This window comes from Triticum aestivum, chromosome 2D, assembly GCF_018294505.1.
Source record: "Triticum aestivum cultivar Chinese Spring chromosome 2D, IWGSC CS RefSeq v2.1, whole genome shotgun sequence".
Lineage (NCBI taxonomy): Eukaryota > Viridiplantae > Streptophyta > Magnoliopsida > Poales > Poaceae > Triticum > Triticum aestivum.
Window position 1 is genome coordinate 345,459,962 of NC_057799.1, and position 8,162 is coordinate 345,468,123.

Sequence of the window (8,162 nt, forward strand, 5' to 3'; positions counted from 1 at the left end):
TCATTTGCTTAGTTTAGACATGCTTTTTGTGAATGTCACCTGTTTAGTGTCTAATTACCATATATGTGAATTATGCAATGCCATCTTGTTGCAAGACATTATATGTGAACTATGCAATGCTATCTTGTTGCAAGGCATTATATATGTGAATTATGCAATGCCATGTTGTTTAGCCAATCATCATATATGTGAATTATATCATGATATCCTTTTTTGTATTACGTGTTCCATTTGTCGACAACGTTTGTATATTCAACTACTCTTCCTGTGCATTAGCCATTTGAAGCGGTGATGGAAGTATCTGGAGTGAAAACAAGGTATTCAGAGCAGAAAATGTTACCTACTGAAGCAAACATCTTGCTGGTTATAGATAGCTCCTCAAAGGAGGATTCAGAGACAGATGACCAGTCCTATTTCCCCCTAAGGTCTATGCTCAAACTTGGCAGGGTTATATTACTCATGTCATGCATGTTGTCGTGCATTGTTTAGTTTTTACATCATATATGCGACTGCCATCTGCTTACTTGCTTAGTATATAAATCATATATTTGAATTATATCATGCCATCATGTTTACATAGACAGCATCTATCTGAATTATGGCATGCCAACCCATTTAACAAATACATCATATAGTTATATCATCTCATCCTGTTTAGTGTTTACAGTCATCATATTTTGAATTGTGTCATTTTATCCATGAATTATATCATGCTATCATGTTTCCATAGGCCGCATGTATGTGATTATGGCATGCCAACCTATTTAATAAATACATTATATAGTTATATCATGTCATCATGTTTACATATTCATGATATTTTGAACTATGTCTTTCCATCCTTTTTAGTTAGCCATGATATATGTGAAATTGTGTCATGCTATCCTGTTTAGTTAGCCATCATATATGTGAAATTGTGTCATGCTATCATGTTTGGTTAGACAACATAAATGTGAATTATTTCATGCCCTCTTTTATTCCCCACTATCCATTGCACCTGTCTATCATACAATGTCTGTACATTCAATTACTTTTCTTGTTTATCAGCCATTTGAATTGGAGAGGGTGATGGAAGTATCTAAGGGAGTAACAACATGGTCTTTAGAAAAGATAGTGCTACCAGTCAATGCAGATAGAACCATGGTTGTACTTGCCCAAGAACCAGCCCCACCACACATAACCCAGACTCTCGTAGATTGTACGCCTACCCAGTTGGACAGAGAACCAGCTATACCCCTTCTAACCCCAACCCCAACAGATAGTAACCAAGTTCTAGTTGACACAGCATTATCCCCACCACAGAGCACCCAAACATGAGCAGTTAGTAAGGGAACTGCAGTGCCCAAAGCACGAGGACCACCACTCTGAATCCCAACTCAACGCTTAAAGCAGAAGAAGAATTGTTCTCAGGTCAGGTTTTGTAGCTATGGTTCATACTCCTTTGCTCTTGCATCACTATATTTACTCATACCAACTAGTTTGAAATTTGAAGGATGGAATTGAAACTCCAATGGCGTGACAGGTATGTTTTAAACCTGTTTCTTTAACTGGTTTGCTGTTGTAACTTGCTCTATCACTACAAAAAAATACACTTCCGTGATGATACGTGTTTGTCACAGTAGGTCGCGTTTTTTGTCATGCATGTACATCCATGACAAATTTATGACATAATCAAGATAGTCATACCTGTGCTGTCGTAGAAGTGTTCCATGACATTACCAAAATTATCATCACGGAAGTGTCCACTTCCATGACGATAAATCGCACATCACAGAAGTGTTTCGTCAAGGGTGACCGACACGTGGCATCCACCGTAATGGAACACCGTTAAGCTATCAGGTCCGGTTTTGGATCCGATAACCCGTTAACAGCCCCGGCCAATGGGGATTTTCCACGTGTAAAATCATCATTGCCTGGAGGAAACACGTGTCGGCTCACCGTTGGGACAGATGTCATCCACTCATTGGACACAAAGCGTCTATGATACGTCGACACGTGGCACGGCCCAACAGAGGCCCATTCGTGTGAAAAGGCCGGCCCGTTTGACTTGGTCAAAAGGTGGCGGGCCGACCCACGGCAAGCCTGTTAACAGCCTGTTCGCATATAGCCCATTTACAGCCCGCTATCCCAGGGTCCGTTTACGGCCTATCCGAATTAGGCCCAGTAGCGTCATCTGGGCCGTCCAATATAATTCCAGCCCGTTTTAACTTCCGGCCCATGTATGGCCCATGACGTCTTTCGGCCCATATGATGCCCTTAGAAACCCTTGGCCCCTTAACGGCCCATGGTAAAACTGGCCCGTAATGAATAGTGTAGCAAAAGGGCACGTGCATTGCAAGGGGAGAAAAAAATCATGTCATATCTCTATTTGGGTCAGTTGGACAAATTGTGTGTGGCTGATTCACAGATTATGAGATCGAACCCTTCCATCGGCAATTTTATTTTTTGCCAGGGACCTGGGCCTCAGTGCGCCGCCAGATGGGCTTTCTCCATTGGACCAAAACTGGGTGGCAAGTAACGAAACCAAATAGCGTATGTGAAATTAATTGAAGCGGGACAAAACCAAGAATATCACCTTTCTTTAATAGTAGGTATAGATTAACGGCCCATTATTCCGTTGGGCCGTTTCCAGCCCATGATATCTTTCGGCGTTCTCAGGGCCCATTTAATCTTGGGCTCATTTCTAGCATTCGGTTACTTATGGCCCGTTAATGTCATTTTCTGCTTGTGGGCCAAATTCAGCCCGTGGTTATAGTCGGCCCGTTTGCGGCCCGTTAATACGTTGGGCCGTTTTCATGTCGAAAAAACCTGTTGGGCTGTTTTCATAGAGTTATCAAATACGGCCAATAAACGGCTCGTTATTGTCCATGAATAGTACGGCCCATAAATGGCGAAATGATGATACGCCCCGTAGAAGGCCCATGGATCCTACGGCCCGTAAAAGGCCCATGGATCGTACGGCCCGTAGAAGGCCCATGGATCCTACGATCCGTATAGAAGGCCAATGGATCCTACGGCCCGTACAAGGCCCATGGATCATACGGCCCGCAGGAGGCCCATGGTTACAACAGTCCGTGTGTTGCCATGATTATTAGAAAAACACAGAAAAAGAACTGCAGTGACTACAAGCAAACAACTAAACACGACAAAAAGGAAATAAATAAGCAAGCAATTAACGCTAGCCTATTACCGCTATTACACATATTACATCCACTGGGCATCAAAGTTCGCCACCAGTGCAAATATAGGGAACAAAGCAGCATATTACATACACTAGCCGTCAAAATTGGCCACCAGTGCAAATAAACGCGGCAGCAAAACAAGAGCATAACTGAAACAACTTCATAAGAGCTCAAGAAACGTGGTATCCACCATGCTGGCAATAAGCTTAGCAAGCTTATTAGCTTTGTCCTGTTTGGCGCTAAAATCCTCCAACGCTTGCTGTTGCACCAGAAAGTTGAAGAAAATAAACCCTAGAGGCAAATAAAGTTACTATTTATTTCCTTATTTCATGATAAATGTTTATTATTCATGCTAGAATTGTATTAACCGGAAACATAATACTTGTGTGAATACATAGACAAACAGAGTGTCACTAGTATGTGTCTACTTGACTAGCTCGTTGATCAAAGATTGTTATGTTTCCTAGCCATAGACATGAGTTGTCATTTGATTAACGGGGTCACATCATTAGGAGAATGATGTGATTGACTTGACCCATTCTGTTAGCTTAGCACTTGATCATTTAGTATTCTGCTATTGCTTTCTTCATGACTTATACATGTTCCTATGACTATGAGATTATGCAACTCCCGTTTACCGGAGGAACACTCTGTGTGCTACCAAACGTAAAAACGTAACTGGGTGATTATAAAGGTGCTCTACATGTGTCTCCGAAGGTACTTGTTGGGTTGGCGTATTTCGAGATTAGGATTTGTCACTCCGATTGTCGGAGAGGTATCTCTGGGCCCACTCGGTAATGCACATCACTTAAGCCTTGCAAGCATTGCAACTAATGAGTTAGTTGCGGGATGATGTATTACGGAACGAGTAAAGAGACTTGCCGGTAACGAGATTGAACTAGGTATTGAGATACCGACGATCGAATCTCGGTCAAGTAACATACCGATGACAAAGGGAACAACGTACGTTGTTATGCAGTTTGACCGATAAAGGTCTTCGTAGAAAATGTGGGAGCCAATATGAGAATCCAGGTTCCGCTATTGGTTATTGACCGGAGACGTGTCTCGGTCATGTCTACATAGTTCTCGAACCCGTAGGGTCCGCACGCTTAAAGTTCGATGACGGTTATATTATGAGTTTATGTGTTTTGATGTACCGAAGGTAGTTCGGAGTCCCGGATGTGATCACGGACATGACTAGGAGTCTCGAAATGGTCGAGACATCAAGATTGATATATTGGACGACTATATTCGGACATCGGAATGGTTCCGGGGGTTATCGGATATATACCGGAGTACCGGGGGGTTACCGGAACCCCCCCCGGAGGTTATTGGGCCTCATGGGCCCAAGTGGTGGAAGAGGAGAGGCGGCCAAGGGGCAGCCGCGCGCCCCTCCCCCCCCCCCCAAGTCCGAATTGGACAAGGAGAGGGGGCGGCGCCCCCCTTTCCTTTCCCCCTCTCTCTCCTTCCCTCTCCTCTCCTACTCCAACATGGAAAGGGGGGATTCCTACTCCCGGTGGGAGTAGGAGTCCTCATGGGGCACGCCAAGGGTGGCCGGCCCCTCCCCCTCTTCCACTCCTTTATATACGGGGAGGAAGGCACCCCCTTAAAGACACAACAATTGATCCCTTGGATCTCTTAGCCGTGTGCGGTGCCCCCTCCACCATAATCCACCTCGGTCATATCGTAGCGGTGCTTAGGCGAAGCCCTGCGTCGGTAGAACACCATCATCGTCACCACGCTGTCGTGCTGACAGAACTCTCCCTCAAAGCTCGGCTGGATTGGAGTTCGAGGGACGTCATCGAGTTGAACGTGTGCTGAACTTGGAGGTGCTGTGCGTTCGGTACTTGATCGGTCGGATCGTGAAGACGTACGACTACATCAACCGCGTTGTGCTAAAGCTTCCGCTTTCGGTCTACGAGGGTTCGTGGACACACTCTCCCCTCTCGTTGCTATGCATCACCATGATCTTGCGTGTGCGTAGGAATTTTTTTGAAATTACTACGTTCCCCAACAGTGGCATCTGAGCCAGGTTTTATGCGTAGATGTTATATGCACGAGTAGAACACAAGTGAGTTGTGGGCGATACAAGTCATACTGCTTACCAGCATGTCATACTTTGGTTCGGCGGTATTGTTGGATGAAGCGGCCCGGACCGACATTACGCGTACGCTTACGCGAGACTGGTTCTACCGACGTGCTTTGCACACAGGTGGCTGGCGGGTGTCAGTTTCTCCAACTTTAGTTGAACCGAGTGTGGCTACGTCCGGTCCTTGAGAAGGTTAAAACAGCACTAACTTGACAAACTATCGTTGTGGTTTTGATGCGTAGGTAAGAACGGTTCTTGCTCAGCCCGTAGCAGCCACGTAAAACTTGCAACAACAAAGTAGAGGACGTCTAACTTGTTTTTGCAGGGCATGTTGTGATGTGATATGGTCAAGACATGATGAGATATAAGTTGTTGTATGAGATGATCATGTTTTTTTGAAGTTATCGGCAACTGGCTGAAGCCTTATGGTTGTCTCTTTATTGCATAAGATGCAAGCACCAAATAATTGCTTTACTTTATCGCTATGCGATAGCAATAGTTGCAAGAGCAATAGTTGGCAAGACGACCATGTGACGACACGTTGATAGAGATCAAGATGATGGAGATCATGGTGTCAAGCCGGTAACAATGAAGATCATGACAGTACTTTTGAGATGGAGATCAAAAGCACAAGATGATGATGGCCATATCATGTCACATATTTTGATTGCATGTGATGTTTATCTTTTATGCATCTTATTTTGCTTTGATTGACGGTAGCATTATAAGATGATCTCTCACTAAATTTCAAGATAAAAGTGTTCTCCCTGAGTATGCACCGTTGCCAAAGTTCGTCGTGCCCAGACACCACATGATGATCGGGTGTGATAAGCTCTACGTCCATCTACAATGGGTGCAAGCCAGTTTTGCACACGCAGAATACTCAGGTTAAACTTTTCGAGCCTAGCATATGCAGATATGGCCTCGGAACACTAAGATCGAAAGCTCGAGCGTGAATCATATAGTAGATATGATCAACATAGTGATGTTCACCATTGAAAACTACTCCATTTCACGTGATGATCGGTTATGGTTTAGTTGATTTGGATCACGTGATCACTTAGATGATTAGAGGGATGTCTATCTAAGTGGGAGTTCTTAAGTAATATGATTAATTGAACTTTAATTTATCATGAACTTAGTCTTGATAGTATTTTGCAAATAATGTTATAGATCAATAGCTCGCGTTGTTGCTTCCCTATGTTTTATATGTGTTCCTAGAGAAAACAAAGTTGAAAGATGTTAGTAGCAATGATGCGGATTGGATCCATGATCTGAGGTTTATCCTCATTGCTGCACAGAAGAATTATGTCCTTGATGCACCGCTAGGTGACAGACCTATTGCAGGAGCAGATGCAGACGTTATGAACGTTTGGCTAGCTCAATATGATGACTACTTGATAGTTTAGTGCGCCATGCTTAACGGCTTAGAATTGGGACTTCAAAGATGTTTTGAACGTCATGGACCATATGAGATGTTCCAGGAGTTGAAGTTAATATTTCAAGCAAATACCCGAGTTGAGAGATATGAAGTCTCCAACAAGTTCTATAGCTAAAAAGATGGAGGAGAATAGCTCAAGCAGTGAGCATGTGCTCAGATTGTCTGGGTACTACAATCGCTTGAATCAAGTGGGAGTTAATCTTCCAGATAAGATAGTGATTGACAGAATTCTCTAGTTACCATCACCAAGTTAGTAGAACTTCGTGATGAACTATAATATGCAAGGGATAACGGAAACGATTCCCAAGCTCTTCGTGATGCTGAAATCAACGAAGGTAGAAATCAAGAAAAAACATCAAGTGTTGATGGTAGACAAGACCACTAGTTTCAAGAAAAGTGCAAAGGGAAGAAGGGGAACTTCAAGAAGAACGGCAAGCAAGTTGCTGCTCAAGTGAAGAAGCCCAAGTCTGGTCCTAAGCCTGAGACTAAGTGCCCTAGAGGAAATAATAAAGTTATTATTTATTTCCTTATTTCATGATAAATGTTTATTATTCATGCTAGAATTGTATTAACTGAAAACATAATACTTGTGTGAATACATAGACAAACAGAGTGTCACTAGTATGCCTCTACTTGACTAGCTCATTGATCAAAGATGGTTATGTTTCCTAGCCATAGACATGAGTTGTCATTTGATTAACGGGATCACATCATTAGGAGAATGATGTGATTGACTTGACCCATTCCGTTAGCTTAGCAGTTGATCGTTTAGTATTTTGCTATTGCTTTCTTCATGACTTATACATGTTCCTATGACTATGAGATTATGCAACTCCCGTTTACCGGAGGAACACTTTGTGTGCTACCGAACGTCACAACGTAACTGGGTGATTATAAAGGTGCTCTACAGGTGTCTCCGAAGGTACTTGTTGGGTTGGCGTATTTCGAGATTAGGATTTGTCACTCCGATTGTCGGAGAGGTATCTCTGGGCCCACTCGGTAATGCACATCACTTAAGCCTTGCAAGCATTGCAACTAATGAGTTAGTTGCGGGAGATGTATTACGGAACGAGTAAAGAGACTTGCCGGTAATGAGATTGAACTAGGTATTGAGATACCGACGATCGAATCTCGGGCAAGTAACATACCGATGACAAAGGGAACAATGTATGTTGTTATGCGGTTTGACCGATAAAGATCTTCGTAGAATATATGGGAGCCAATATGAGCATCCAGGTTCCGCTCTGGTTATTGACCGGAGACGTGTCTCGATCATGTCTACATAGTTCTCGAACCCGTAGGGTCCGCACGCTTAAAGTTCGATGACGGTTATATTATGAGTTTATGTGTTTTGATGTACCGAAGGTAGTTCGGAGTCCCAGATGTGATCACGGACATGACGAGGAGTCTCGAAATGGTCGAGACATGAAGATTGATATATTGGACGACT